Raw genomic sequence first — 16,063 nt, 5'->3', positions numbered from 1 at the left:
CGCTTGAACAGCTCCACTACCCTACGCTGCCTCGCATCAGCTATTGCGGAGGAATTGTTTGTACCGAACCTGTTAGAAATATGTGCATTTTTATGTAGTAAATTGCATTGTATGTCAAAAGTTTACCACTGGGTACAAACCGCGAACAATCTGAGGAGTGATTACTCAACTGAATGGTCATTTTCAGCATTTACATATTGGCTATGATGATGTGCTGCATGTATGTATGTAGTGGATACAAGTATATGATAGTGTTGGTGTCCCTTTTCGAGATGGATTGAAGCAGGTCCATGTACACACCCTGATGCCACTTGCGCAGCAAAGTTCTTAGTTGGGAAGGCTTCCCCAGGTGGGGATTATGTGAGGTGCTGAGATCCGACAGTGGGCCCCATTTTTTTTTTTAACAGATTAGCCTATTGCTTAGTATAAAACATTAGTTTTTTTTTTTTTTACTGTTTATCACCTGCAAGCGAGCAGGATATGTGAGACACTCAAAGGTCTTCTCAAAGAGAGAATTGCTTAACTCAAATTGACATTAAAGAAGGGATGGCTGCATTGACTGCCGCTTGTGTTTTATGCATTAATAAATCAGCCTGGGTCGGACCACCACCTCACACCCGAGCTAGACACAGGGAGGCGAATGAGAACGCCCTTGTCTCCTCCATCGAGGAGCAGAAGTGATGCCCAGATGACTGCAGAATTGTCACGAAATGAGTTACATGCATATTTGACATGTATGACTGCTAGTATCTAGTAGCTCTATCAAGCGCAAGGGGTGTAGGTCTCAGGACACAGATGAATACCATTCAGCAACCAGACTTCAAGAATGACTTCCTGTACCTAAATTATTCATTGGAGATGCAATCCTAGTATGCAACTTCGTAAGAAGTGGCACATGCCCCATTTTAGTGGACGGTCTATTGTCGAGAACATTGCTCCGTCAGCAGTAAAAGTCCAAGAAAGACAAGAACAAGTTCAGCACGTGCAGACTCGATCGATGACGAAGAAGGACGCTAAGATTGCTGATTAAATAAATGCAAGTGTGCATTTGGACTGTGGCTCACCCCGGACACATTTTATAGATATTTTAGCAGGAATGCAAGCAAAAGTGCTCGAGCCTCAGAATCTTTGAATTGGACTTTAGAAAGTGTTGAACTGCTAAATATGCCAAATCTATAATTTGAATTTGACGACTGGAAAAGGGAGCAGTTTTCCGATTCATTTCTCACTGAGTTTCTCTTTGGTTAATCTCATGGTTCTATCAAATGTCGATGCCCATAGGCTACTTCTCGCTGTCTTTGTGTACATACTCTGAGCCTATCCTGCTCTTGTTTGGCGTAGCACTGATAAATGTGTTTTTTTACAAGATCCTAAAAATGGCCCTGCAATTGGGAAGTTACTTATGGCGATAATTGAACAGATCCTGCAGCTACCTTAGGATTTAACAAGTTTGCCTGATTTACGTTTTTTTTTTCCTCCTTAAAAATAGTACATAGGTACAATGTGGACTGTTGAGAATAATGCAGTTCCGGAAAATGAGCAAACTCAATGATGTGTGGAGAATCGAAAGTGGTGGGGTCTCATGAATTGGTGCATAAAATATGCATGCTCTTCATTTATTATTGTTATTCTGATTTTGCTAATCCATACTGTTTACTTCATTGGTCTAAGTAAGATAGAAGTCCCTTTGATTCTTCCCACTCCAGTGACTTATGCAGAATTGTCTATTGCTGAAAGACCAAGGCCATATGTGATTATCCCTACACCAGTGACACATGAAAGGTCACCCATTTCTCTGACAAGTGTTCCTATGATTCCCCCTGTAGGAAGATCAATTTTTGATATAATTCCTGAGCATTACGCATGCACCCTCCTTGCAGGAGGGAGACATAAGAGAAGCACAAGGGAAGATGATTATGAGTTCAATAATTATCTAGACAGCACAACACATTTTGGGAATAACATGTGGTATCAACACATGAAAGAGGTGGGAAAAAGAACCTGTAAGGAGAGTTGCTATGTTTGTGCTCTCCTACCTTATGCTATGTGGAATTCCAAAATATTCATAGCTATAGAAATAGCAATCCAGACAGCTCATTGTCTGGCACACCTTGCACTTTGCCATACAGGAGGCCAGTTCCAGGGTTGAATGGCATCCTTGGTATGGGTGACTGAATGGACATCTCCAGAAGAAGATGATTACATGCAAGATTTAAAGCCAAGAGAGAGACCACACGCCAGAGATCATGTGATAAAATACGAACAGCCTGGAATGAAGGGAGCAGGAATCAGATGGGAGATAAATTAAAAGCTCAATTGTCAGGGAAAGAATGATGAAGAAATACGAAAATGCAAGGAGAGGCCAGATGTAAATCAGGGGAACAGTACTTTCTCCAGATGGATGAGAAGAAGGCATAGCCATATCTTCAAATAAACGGCCATCACGGCATATGCCTCAGTTAGCTTAATTCTATGTGACTGTCCCGTCTGCTCTGTCTAATCACTATCTGTTCCGTCCGTTCTCGTGTCCTTGTTTCTGCGCCCCGAGGCTCGCGAGCTACCGGCGCAATATAAATATTAAATAAATAAAATAAAATAGTTGTATGCAGAGCTGTGGCAGTAACAGGACATTACCAGCCAGTTATAGATTGTGTGGAGAAGGGATGCAAACCCCTCTGGCTGAAGCTTGCAAAGTTTCTGACATGGGTTGATGACAAGGGAGGCCCATTGTAGATGGTGCCTTTGGCTAGTGCAGAGCTATGCTTCAGAAACAATGGCACAAGAAAAGTTGGAGAGAATCAGCAGTGCGGTCGAATCTTCAATGTACCAGGAATGAAGGACGGGACAGTAGTGATAATGGACCACTACTGGGCCTGTGGATCCAGAGCATACATGAAGTTGCCCAAGGACTGGGGAGGGCTGTGTTCTATAGTACTTGTCCATGTTCCAGCATCAGTGATTCCGAAGAGAACATTGGAGAGTTTCCGAAAGCAGATGCTCATCTAAGAAAGAGGAGATCAGTTGAATTTCTCAATACTTTTCAGCTAAATTCATAGATGCTTTTGATTCTATTCCATATGAACACAGGTTGTTCAGTCAAACTTCAGCAGTATTAATGACAATCTTCATACCAGGCAGAGGTGTTGCTGATGGGGCTATAGCCCCTGTTCTTTTGGTTGTAGCCCTGGATAGAAGCTCAGGGGTTGCAACCAAAAAGGCTAGCTAGCCCCTAGTCCCGACAATCCCAAAATTAGCATAGCCCCAGATCTTTTCCAGACCTACCAACACCCCTGATGCCAGGGATCCAAATTACTCACTGGGAGCTCCTGCAGAAGATCAATACTGCCATAAAGGGGTTCAACACTATCAAGGAAGAACTGAGAGCCAAAAGACTGATGACTCTGTAGAATAGATATGTCTTGGATATGATTACAGCTATGGATGGCTATGGATTGAGGTGTTTGTGCCAAAATCGGAGAATCATGTTGCACATTCATACCTTCTCATTATGAAGAGAATGGAACCTTGATAGAAGCCATAACGATGCTGATGAACTTGCACATCAAGATGGAAGATGAAGTAGAAGATATTGCTGATGATAGCTGGTTTGTGTCAATCTTCTCATGGGTTCCACAATGTATGGTGAATGTCTTCAAGTTCCTTGGAGCATTGTTGGTGATGATCATGTTTAGATTCTGTGTGATCAGAATAATAATCACACAGTGCAAGAAGACAGCAAAGAAAGCAGTAGGAATGAAGATCATGATCAATGTCGAGTCAGGGTTTGGACCCAAAGAGCTGATGGATGAAGAAATCAAAAAGTATATAGAAGCCAGCATTCTAGTATCTGAGGAAATGAAGTTCCTGTATCAAAGAAACCACAAGAAGTATGTGGGAAGATGTATCTATTGCAGCCCGAATGGACAATGTAGTCTCATGACCTGGAGTGTTGATGACCATGTAAATTCAGCAGTATCTCTGAAAAGACTAATGAAGATATGGACTCCGAAGAAGCAATTTTTCAGACGAGGATGTTGAGATGTGAAGACTGATGAGAGAGTGGTCGATAAATCAACCAGAAGGGGGAAGGGGGAGTGTAGAGGAGGAGCCAAGTGCCTCTACCAAAAGTCCCACCCCCATTTGGCCTATATGTTGGAAACCAGAAATTGTGAAATGCGCAAAGCCAGTAATGGTACCTATACCGCAAGGAGTCCTTTTAAAACAGGATATCAAGTGAGGAAACCCTATATGACGTACCTGCAGAGAAATGACGGTCTTCTGAAGGCAGTTCCTGAATAAGTGTGAAGATGGATGAAGGAGAAGACTGGTGACGTCATATGAAGCATAAATGACGCACCCAGAAGAAATGGCAATGTGTTAAGAAAAGCGTCCCGGAGGCGCTGCGTACCTGAACTTCCAGATGAGGGACGCAGAGAGGTAGCCAGTCTGTCCACAAGGTTTGAACAGAAGGAGGGGTTACGCAAGGAACCAGTCCAACACCCACCCGTAAAAACACTAGGTCGGAGTTGGACCGGCTCCAAACGCCACAAATGGGTGCTTCCCTGATTAGTGTGGCATCAGGACAGTGCATGCACTGGCAGGGAAGGCCAACTTCTTGATGGACTTTTTACGCTGGACTCCATAGTCTGTTACTGGTCTCAGGAGCTGTAGAGCAAAGCTTGAATGGCAGATGATGGTCTTCGGAGGCAAGGTACCCAGGCGGAGACCGAAGACCGAGTAAGAGTAATACCTGAGGAATCAAGAGACAGAATTACCAGGCTAGGGATGGCTGGACAGGAGAGCACAGGAAAGCCTAGGAAACCAAGGAAATCGTGGAACCCAGGGAAGCCAGATGAACAGGGAACCGGGAAGACCCAAGGAACCCAGAAAGCCTGGGAGGCCAAGGAACCCCAAGTAGCTGGGAGACCAAAGGAACCAGGGAGCCAGTTAAAACTAGGGAACCCAGAGAGCCAGAAAAGCCAAAGAACCAAGAAGGCTAGAGGACCCAAGGACCAGAAAGCGGGGGGGGGGGACGCCCAGGGAGGCAGGAGCAAGCATCACAAGAAAATGTCTGATGAAACACTTCTTCAATATACCACAGAAATGCTGAAGACTGACCTGGATAAGATGCAGCAGCTCGAGGTACTGAGAATCTTCCTGGTTGCCCTGTATCCTCCTGTCAGAAAATGACTTCAGAGGGGACAGGGTTCTCAGGAAAACCCTCCGGTGGAATAAAACCATGTGGTTCCAACTGGGGACTGCGCTGAAGGTCTAAGCTGCTTGGAGGAGTGAAGACTGGATGACTGCGGAAAGGTACACGTTCTCCTACATCAATGGTTTCACTATAATAGAGGTAGAAGTTTTTACAGACATAGAAGGAATTAGAGCAAAGAAAAATAGTATTCCATGCCTGAAGTTACCAGAAAGGAAAGTGTCTCTTGACTGGATGTGAGAGGAGATGCACCGGATAGCTTCCGTTGGAAGATGACAGAATCTGAGAAAAACCCAGCAGTGTTTTCTACGGATACTAAAAACCTACATTGTCGCCGGATAATATTAGATGGGAAGATTCTACTCGTGCTGTAATGAGCAAATAATAATCCGAACCATAACCCGACCTTACCCGCTGTCGGCAACGGTAGAGCGGGCTGAGGGAAGGTTGTGGAGCTTCTCGGGCGTTTACTGCTATTTGCAATGAGGATGTGAGGGCGGCGAATGTGATTGGAGCCTTCGGTCCCGAACGAGGACAGGTGGCGGGTAATGGCTGGGAAAAGAAAGGCAGAGTTCAGAGCACCGTAAGGATTGGCCAGGGGAGCGTTGCCTAGGTAACATGTAGAAAACAAAACCTTCTTACCCGGAAGCAGCGAGCCTGGTGAATGTGGCCAAAAGGGACAAGTGGTTCGCTAGATCGTGGTCAGGTCCTAAGTGAAGGGAAGCAGATAGATTAGTAATGCACATACATAGACAAGGTAGCTAAGGATGAAAGGGTAAACGGAGCGCACAAATGGAGCGTGTGCTATGAAGAGTAGTTACGCGAAGCCTCTCTGTGTGTGAGCCCAGGTAATGCATTGCAACTCCAGGGGGCAGAGCCATCTTCCCGTATGTAACAGGAAAGACTAGCATGTTGCAGAGTCTTGCGGGCACCCTCTTGGAAGGAGTCCTGGATACAGCCCCAATATGCCTCCATCGCTGTCAAATGGACCACCATAGGTGGTTCCTCATGACAAAAGGGCAGGAACAGGATCAAGCTAGGAGAGCTTGGAGCGAAACGAGCGATCAGGAAGAAAACCACATTGAGACGCGGCTTGTTTCCGTGATCAGAGCCCTAATGAGTGACTGAGACCATAACGAGGCTTGCACGGGCCCGTGAATGCAGAGGTACCCGAGGAAACGGAGGTTGCGAGAATACATGGTCTCCACAGACGGTACTGTGGGTAGACCCTTCATGACGGGGTCCACCAGACCTGGTGTCCCTGTCCCTCCATCCAGGTAAGTGGCGTGACACTATGCCCCCTTCCAGAAAGGCCAGGAGCCCCAGACTTCCTGGGGTGTCTGAGGTAGAACTCACAAACCAAACGAGGGGCATGCACAAAGCTACATGGCTCCCAGGTGTGATCACATGCAGGGTAGCCTTTCCAATCCACCAGAAACTGGAGCACCCCACATCGAATACAAGAATCACAGATCTCCTGCACTTCCAATGCAGGGGTACCCTGTTCAGCAACAGAGGCAGGATGGGGAAAAGAATGACCATAAGTGTCCGACACATACGGTTTGAGTAGGGAGATGTGGAACACCAAGATGCATCTGCCAGGATGAGGGCAATTGCAAAGGGAATGCCATGGGAGACAAAAGTTTGGTGATCCGGAAAGGCCCAAAGTAGCGAGGAGCAGGTTTAGTAGGCAAGTTACAGACAAGTAGGTTCTTCGAGGATAACCAAACTAGATCCCCAACCTAAAGTGTGGACTCAGGGGTGTGCCGCCTGTCTGCCTGTACCTTCATGTGCTCCTGTGCCTCCTTGAGGGTACCCATAACCAGGGTGCGTTGATTCTGGATCGCTGTAACCAGCTTGTCGGCTGATTGAATGGCACTCGGTAATATGGGATGAAAAGGTAGTAGCTTCTGATGTTGCCAGAAGGAACAAAGGAAAGGGCTGAGGCCCGTGGCTGCATGTACCAAGTTGTAATAAGCTACTTCAGCTAAGTCCAGATGAGTCAACCAGTTGTTCTGAGAGGCATTAGTGTAGCAGCGCAGGTATTGCTCCGAAGTCTGGTTGGTCCATTCGGTCTGACCGTTGGTTTGGGGGTGATAACCCGAACTGAGAGCTCTCTGAATACCGAGATGGTTACACAACTGGTTCCAGAAAAAGGAAGTGAACTGGGATCCACTGTCAAATATTATCTTCTTAGCTAGTCCATGAAGCCAGTATACCTTGTGAAGAAACACTTATGCCATATGGGTAGCAGTGGGGATCTTGGGAAATGGGACATTTTCTTGAAGCAGTCCACCACCACCATGATGCAGGTATGTCCTTCAGACAGAGGAAGATCGACAATAAAATCGGTGGTGATGGTATGCCTTCGGTAAGGTGGTACCTCTGTGGGGTGAAGCAGTCCCAGGGGTCTTCTCCACAAGGTCTAAGTTTTGGCACAAACGGGACAACCTTCCATATACTGTTTTACCTCTCTGGCCCAACCCGGCCACCAAAACTGCTTGGCGATCAGGTCCTGGGTGGCCTTGACACTGCGATGTCCGCTAACCTTGGAGTCATGGAATCCATGCAGAATTGCAGTCCGAAGAGGGGCAGAAGGAATTTACAATCTGTTCCGGTAGAATAGCAATCCGTCATGTTCGCTTACTTGGGGTTGACTCAGTAGACCCGTTCGACCTGGGTCAGACAAGGTGTCCTGCAGGAATTTCCGCAGATGAGGAGAGATAGTGAGCAAGAAGTGCTTCGGGGGAATCAATGGCATGTCCTGGTGACTCCTCCCGACGACGTTCTCCAGGGAGCAGGACATTGCATCGGCTTTCAGGTTTTGGGCGCTAGCAATGTAGGTGATGCCAAAGTCATAATGGCAGAAGAAGGCCCAACAGGCCTGACGAGAAGTGCAGCACTGCGGAGAATGCAGATATTGCAGGTTTCGATGGTCAGTACATACTTCTACAGGGAAGTGTCCTCCCAGCAGATGGTGTATCCATTCTTTGAATGCTGCTTTTATGGCCAGGAGCTACTTCTCGATTAAGGTTTAGTTCTGTTCACTTGAGGATAACTTGCGGGAAAATATTCCAACGGATGTTCAATCCCTGAACCTGGGTCTTTTTGTAGCAGAACTGCTCCGAAGACAAAGTCAGAAGCACCTGCTTTAATGACAAATGGCATTTCATCATTGGGATGGTGAAAGAATAGGAGCCATGCTGAAAGCCTTCTGTAAAGCCATGAAGGCTGTCGTAGCATTGGAATCCCAAAGGAAGGAAACCTTGCTGCTGTTCAAACAAGACAAATGTGCTGTTAAGTGCAAAAAAAGGGTATGAAGTGCTGATAAAAATTGGCAAACCCCAAAAAGCATTGGAGACTTCAGATCAAAGGGGGGGTTCCAGTTCTGAATAGCCTGTACCTTGGCTGGATCCATGACGATGCCTGTACTGCTGACCACATATCCCAAAAATTCAATTTTTCCTAAAGACACTTCTCTACAAACAAAAACAACTGATGGCGGGACAAAAGTCTATGCACCTCCTCGGCGTGTGGGATGTGTTCCTCCAAGCTTGTAGAGAAAACTAGGATATTGTCAAGATATACCCAAACAGAGGTTCTAATCAGGTCACAGAAGATGTACCATGGGGAATGACAGCACCAGGCAACAAGTCAATGGTACAATGAAATGGTTTGTGATGTGGTAAAGGTATATCCCCAGGTTCAGCGAACACACTGTGGAATTTAGAGTAGTCTTGAGGCACCAGAGACAAGGAGCAAAGCTGAGGTGACCCGTTTTCCAAAGAGAGAGGAGTGGTCGCAGCAGTACTCTGGGTCTTCCTGTAGGGACAGCATTCTTGAATGCAGTGGGCTGATGCAAACTCCAAGGTCTGTGTCTCCCAATTGATGCTAGGGTTGTGACCTAACAGCCAAGGCAGTCCCAAAACAATCCGTTAGGAGGGTGACTTGATTATATTCAAGGAAATGGTTTCCTGATGTTCATCGATCTGTAGAAGCAATGCCCCGGTGTGGTGATGTATGGGAGCAGAGGACAATGGAGACCCGTCGATGATCTCCACCAATGCGGCACAAACCTTGGAGTATAAGGGTATTCCACTGTTGACTGCAAAGGCTGCATCGATATAGTTGCCAGAGGCACCAGAGTCCAAGAGGCCCGGAACTTCTACCACCTTATTCTGCCAAGACATCCGTGTCTGTAATACCAACAGGGCCACCAGCTGCATGGGTTGAAGGACCTCGCTAGGATCAGAAATGGCTGAGAGAGATGGAGGCCTGTGGGTGCCTTCCCCATACACGACAGGCCAGTTAGTTTTCCAACTTCCTCAGAGGACAGGTACCCAGGTAATGGCCAGCAGCCCCACATTACAGACACAAATGAGGTTTTCTTTGACGTCTGTTCTCGGCCTCCATAAAGGGGCCCCTTACGGCACCCAACTGCATGGGTTCTGAGCCTGCTTCTGTGGAACCTGGTACCCCCATCGGGGTGAGTGGTGGTCTAGGAAACACCCTCTCGACCCGGCGTCTTTCACCTCTTCGTTCAGCCACCCTATGATCGATAAGAAGCACCTATTCCACAAGCATCTGTAGAGAGTCGGGTTCTGGGATATGCAATAGTTCTCATGTTTGTACTCCTCCTCTCTCAAGCCCAGCTGAAAAAATATTTTCTGGGTTATTTCTGGCCATTGTGAGTCGGTTGCCGGTTGCCGAAAATGGCTGATGTAAGCAATGATATCACTGGAGCCCTGTTTGATATCCATCAGCTGATTCTGTGCAGCAGAAGCCAGATTGGGTGATTGGAAGACATCCAAAAATGCCTTTTCAAAGGTTGTGAAGTCATTGAGGATAGTGCTGTTTGCTGAACCCAAGTGTGCGGCCCAAGCAAGTGCATTCCCGGTTAAATTGCCCAATATGCATCCGATCTTGGCCTTATCCTGATTGAAGTGGGTAGGCCGGAAATGAAAGTGAATCTTGCAATGGTTGCAGAATTTCGACCACACGGCTTTGGATAACCGTCGCATTTCAGTGGCGTGGTATGTGCCATAGCACTTTCAAAGTAGGGAGTAACTCCGGCTCCCTGAACCACCGTCTGTCGTAGAGCGATGTTTTCTTGGTGGTGCGTGGCCATTTCAGAACTAAGAGTCTGTATCTCTTCCCAAAGTTCCTGTGCTTCATCCATCTCAGAGTTGGAAGGTAGGCGTCTCAATCTGTAAAGAAAAGCACCCCGAGGGCGCTGCGTACCGGAACTTCCAGATGAGGGATGCGCAGAGGTAGCCAGTCTATCCAGAAGGTTTGAAGAGAAGGAGGGGTAATGCAAGGAACCAGTCCAACACCCACCCATAGATACACTAGGTCGGAGGTGGACCAGCTCCCAATGCCACACTGATTAGCATGGCGTCAGGCCAGTGCATGCACTTGCAGGAAATGCCAACTTCTTGATGGACTTGGTACGCTGGACTCCGTAGTCTGTTACTGGTCTCAGGAGCTGTAGAGTGAAGCTTGAATGGCTGACAATGGTCTTCGGGGGCAAGGTATCCAGGCATAGACCGGAGGCAGGGCAAGATTAATCCCAAAGGAATCGAGAGACAGAATTACCAGGCTAGGGACGGTTGGACAGGAGAGCACAGGAAAGCCTGGGAAACCAAAGGAATCGGGGAACCCAGGGAGGTTAGAGGAACAGGGAACCGGGAACACCAAAGGAACCCAGAAAGCTAGGGCGGCCAAGGAACCCCAAGTAACTGGGAGGCCAAAGAAACCAGGGAGCCAGAAAGACCTAGGCAACCCAGAGAGCTAGATAAGCCAAAGAAACCAAGGTGGCTAGGGGGCCAGAGAACCTAGAAGGCTGGAGGACCCAAGGACCAGAGAGCTGGAGGTTGCCCAGGGAGGCAGGAGCAAGGATCACAAGGAAATGGCAGGAACAGGATCAAGCTAGGAGAGCTTGCAGCGAAATGAGCAATTATGAAGCAAACCGATGCAAGTAGACTAAGTAATCATAAGGGTGGCTATAGGTAGTGAACGGACTGCAAGCGATGCCGCCAATATTTACACAGCCACGTTAGTGGCCGTGTAGTTATGGTTAAGTTGCTGTTTCCATAAGAAGAGCACTTTTTGGGTGGATTATAACTCTGCTCCCCCTGGACGAATCCTCACCAAACTTTGCAAAAAAAAGTATATGGCCCACTCTGATTTTTTTTGCAAAGTTTGGTGAGGTTTGGTCCAGGGGGGGTAAAGTTATAGGGGGGTCCCAAAACTTCTTTTTTTCCCATAGACTGAATGGGGGAAAAACTTTGCGCATGGCTACAGATCAAACCGCTGGATGGATTTTCCCCAAATTTGCGGCAGGAGCAGCGGTTTGGTCCCGAAAGCGTGCTTTTGTAAATTTGGTGAAAATCCGTCCAGTAGTTGTTTTTTAAACAATCAAAAAGTAGGTCTAAAATAATTAGTGATATCTATGTCCGCTCAGCAGACACACTTCCCTGTTTGCTCCGCGGGCAGGACACCGATTGGGTAATCAGGCGCGTCATGGCCGCGGACATGTGAGGCGTTCGCTCATTGGATGGTGAAGGACGTCAAGTGCGTCAGATTGTTCCGATGTGTCCGCCATCTTTGATCCGTGTTTTGGTGTCCGCAGACATTGCTGCAAAAACATATAAAAAAACACCACATTGCACTTGTTAAACTTATTAAATACTGTCTGGGGAGGTGAGGGTTGATGAGGATGGGACGGGATGTGGCAGCAAGAAGCAAAAAAGTGGTGTTTTTGTCCCGAAAGTCATACGGTATATTTGGAGGTAGGGTGGGCAACTGTCCTGTAATTTTCGGGATGGTTGTCCCGACTTGCTTTGTTCGAGCACAATTTGTGATCTAACAGAGTAAGTTAGGAGTCACAATTGGTCATGCTGGGGGTTGGGGCCGACCGGCGAGGGGGTCATATACATACATTTCCCGCGAATTGGAATAACAGTGGCTGGCAAGTGGCAGCTAATCTGTAAATAAGAGTCCTATTGTATTGCATTGCAACCACAGCTACTGACGTGACAGGCTAGCAGGCCGGTCATGTCAGTAGTTTCGGGTGCAATGCATTGATTCTGCCAGGTGAATGATGCCGTGATGTCATCACCACCTTTTGTCCCAGAAAGGGATTTGACAAAGTTGGCCATCCTGTTTGGAGGTATTCCTCAATATATTGTGCGTAAAATACCTGTGAAGGAGTAATGTGTCTGTGTTACAATGTATGTAAAATAATATTGGAGTCACATTGGTGGCCCCTAGAGTTTGGCATCTGAGGCAGCCACCTGCAGCGTTTGATGGAAACAGCAGCCGTGCAAGTGTATGACAATACGAGTTATCATGGGTGCGTTGAGCCGTGTTGTTGCAAAGTGAGAATGTATTTAGATTCTGAGTGAAGGTCAGCAACTTTGATTTTTTGGTTGCAAGCTAAGGGAGCCCACGCATGGGACAGAAAGTAAAAGGGTCAATTGTTTTTTGACATTGAGAGAAAGGGATTTTTTTGAGAAGAGTCAGTGAGAGGAGGTTTGTAATAAAGAACATTTGATAAGGTTATGCATTCCAAAAGTGTGTACAGAATATGTGAATTCAGTTCATGAAAATTCTTTGATGCAAGCGGATTGAGCATTACGGACTGATTTTCGCAAATACAATGGAGACGGTGAATATTATGTAAGTTTGCTTTTGACGACTGTATACCGGAACGAGCTTTAACCTATTATTATCTGAAGGTTAATTTTGGCAATGTAACTCAAGTACTATTTTTCTGTGTGGTTGTCTTTTTTAGGTGGTTATGGGAAGTGCAAAATGTAGTCGTATGTCCACTATAACTAGATTCAACCAGGTTCAACGCTAATATTTCTTTAAAATGTCATGTATGACTATATGGAATTGTGTATCAGTTTCTAGGTTCTTTTTTGAGATTTTTTGATGTGTGTGCTAATCGTTAGTTTAAACTCTATGGCGAATTAAGAAACTAATACATATATTGCAATAAAGTGTAATAAAGGTCGGCTATTGATATATATTTTCTGTTATGTTTTCCAAATAGCTACATGCTGCCTTACATGGATTCCAGATGCCTCCTGATGGGCTCTTCATTCGTCAGGTGCACTTAGTCGTGAACGGCTGGATTACTGTGACTGTTTTGTGGGACGATCAGCCAGGGCCCATGTGTCCGTACGCTGCACTAGCGATTAGGAGTAACATAACATCTTTTATGGTGGTCTAGGCGTAAGTTGATGCAGACGCCCTGGAATTCACTGTGGGACCCAAGCGGTTCCTTCATCAAAAACGAACACTTTGTGTATGGAAAAAGAAGAACGTGTGTCTCACAATTAACATTTTAGATCACGAGCGAAGAAACAAATTTACAATTTGATTGAATATGGGAACAGTCGGATGTTCTCAGAGAGTTTATTGTGAAATAAAAGTACTTTACAAATTGTATACTGTTATTGTTTTCTTTTAAAGAGCGGTTTAATAATTTGTATTGTGGCGTGGTATGTTGTTAGTCGCTGTGTGTTGATTTTTGGATTCTGCGTCACGTCACGTAGGTAGTTATGGGCGCATTTGGCTACGCTGAAGAGGAACGTCACCGAAAAAGGTGTTCATTATCACTAGGGTTGGTTATGTGAGGGTCAGGGGCGGGGCATATGATTTAGTGACGTCCGGCCACTTTACCTTAGGCCAATGAGGCAATGGTTAACAATAGCACAAGATGGACGCGCCCCGTTGCCAGATTTCGTACGTTTCTCAAAGAGGAGAAATGCGGTAAGCTGATGGGGAAATGTTTGCGATAAATCAACGTATGTACAAAAATACATGGTCAAATCCTTGTGACAATAATATTTTGTGAGCATTGCACTTGTGAAACTTATGCAATAATGTTTGAGGAGGTGAGGGGTGATGATCATGGTTGCAATATTTCAGACATAATTTCGAATGACTTTACAAAGTTTGTTGGAATTGTGTACACAGCTTATATGACAAATGATTTGTGTATTATTTTGACAGTTTTGAAAAAATAAAACATGGGTGGATTTACAGCAAATTTGCGTAAGGCTCATTGACAAGGATCGAGAAGCATGGTTTTTTTAGTGCCTGAGGGGTAGGCTGTAGTCATGGGCAGTGGCCCAAAAGTTTGGGTCATGGTAGAAGGTCATGATCCAGACAATCTGGCTACTGGCCATGACCAGAAGGGACAAAACATAGTATTAAAGTGATCATGTCCACCTGGAACTGGCTTTGTCGTAAGGTTATTCGCAATTAGAATAGATTTGAAAGGGAAGAAAGATGTGCTTATGTTAATATGGTTAGAGGATTTTTTTTTGTCTTTTGGAGGCTGCCATGGAAAGGGAAGATGGGCCCTGTATGGAACTGACGCTTTCCCTTTCCATGGTGGCCATCTTGGAAAAGGATTTTATTTCAAAACCGGGACACAGCGTCCCGATATAGGACGAGAAATCCTTATTTTTTTAGTAGCACGGGTTACCACTTTGGAAACCTAGGCTGGTAATGGCGTTCATCCCCCATTTTAGGGGCTCAAATGGGGGGTAAAGGTCCAGAGACCTCGTTATCCACCATCGCTTCGCTTGGGCTGATTACTAGGGCTACTGGGCCGTTATCCACTATTCCAGTCCCTGGAACGGCGCATGAACGCTACAATATTCACATTACTATAACAAAAAATGGAAATGTTGGAAAATCTTATTGCGTCTATGTATTTTACTGAGAAATACAAAGTAGATGGAGTCTATGCGGTTTTTTTTTACTTCTATTTTTTTAACTGTGAAAGGTGGTTCCTAAAGGAACATTTATTTTGTTTTTGGATGGATTTATTTTTGGCAGGAGAGCTAAAAACGAAAGGTGGGGACGGAAATGAGGGAAGAGGCACCAAACACTAATATGGAGGGGCAAATGGAAAAGGGGGAAATGTTGTGCGTGTGTTATTTCTAAGGTAGGGGGTAGTAGGGTGGCCAAGTGTCCCCGATTTTGCGGGATTGTCCTGCATCTAGGCACTCCGTCCCGTGGTTTGCAGAGTGGCTGTGCGGGACGTAGGTTGTACCGACTTGCTTCGGACAACCTGCCTCCAGCACAGCCACTCTGCAAACTGAAGTGGCCATCTGCTCAGCACGGCGCTGCCGCCTGGTGCTTTCTTTCTCTGAGCGCCTCTGCAACCCTGGCTCCTTTTGAGCCTACCGGTCGAGCTGTAACGCTCGGAAACCTGCCTTAATTCAAATGCTAATGCTTTGTTCATGGGGTTGTGATGGTCATGTTTGCAGTTAAAAAACGTGACCATCACCTCCCCAGGACAAAGCATTTGTATTTAAATTAAGCCGGGAATCAAGATCCATTAAAAAAAAAATATTCAAAAAGAGGCGGACCAAATGTGAATGAAGTGATGTCATCACCGCCTTGTGGCCAAGTGTCGCGCAACAGACTATCAAAGAGTTGGCCAGCCTAGTGGGCAGTGTTTCTCATGGTGCTTGATGACAGCAGTGGTGGTGTCTCGTAAATAGCCGTTCTGCCAAAGGTATGTACTGTGTACTAAATTGTTAATAGATGAGTACGAATAGGTGTTGGAGCTGTGCAAGGGAAATGTTGAAGTTGCTAATTCCTACATCAGTAGAAAATGTAGTTCCAAACTGTCCATGAAGCACAGATGTTATTGTGAAGTGCGTATGGGTTCTTGGACACGTCATCATGCTGTGCACAAGCATATGGTCATGTGACATTCTCCGGAAGGTGTGCAATGAAGTCAGATGTTCGTAGACATTATGGTTAAGTTGCGCTACTAAAAACCTATGATATTCAGTAAAAAAAACTTTGTTAAAGGGACGT

At 45.9% G+C, this 16,063-nt stretch overlaps 1 long non-coding RNA gene across 1 annotated transcript in view; it reads left to right on the top strand.

Annotated features, from left to right (window-relative positions):
* LOC138511566 (uncharacterized) overlaps window positions 1-13,669 on the top strand; it is a 57,367-nt gene extending 43,698 nt beyond the window's left edge. Inside the window, exon 2 of the long non-coding RNA XR_011280631.1 lies at window positions 13,272-13,669. This is a non-coding gene — a long non-coding RNA (uncharacterized lncRNA). The remainder of the gene's footprint in view (window positions 1-13,271) is intronic.
* Window positions 13,670-16,063: the final 2,394 nt, after the last annotated feature.

The sequence above is a fragment of the Ambystoma mexicanum genome, chromosome 6p (assembly GCF_040938575.1).
Source record: "Ambystoma mexicanum isolate Mex_15411 chromosome 6p, UKY_AmexF1_1, whole genome shotgun sequence".
Lineage (NCBI taxonomy): Eukaryota > Metazoa > Chordata > Amphibia > Caudata > Ambystomatidae > Ambystoma > Ambystoma mexicanum.
Note: the sequence above shows the minus strand (reverse complement) of the source record. Positions and strands in the feature narration are given on the sequence as shown.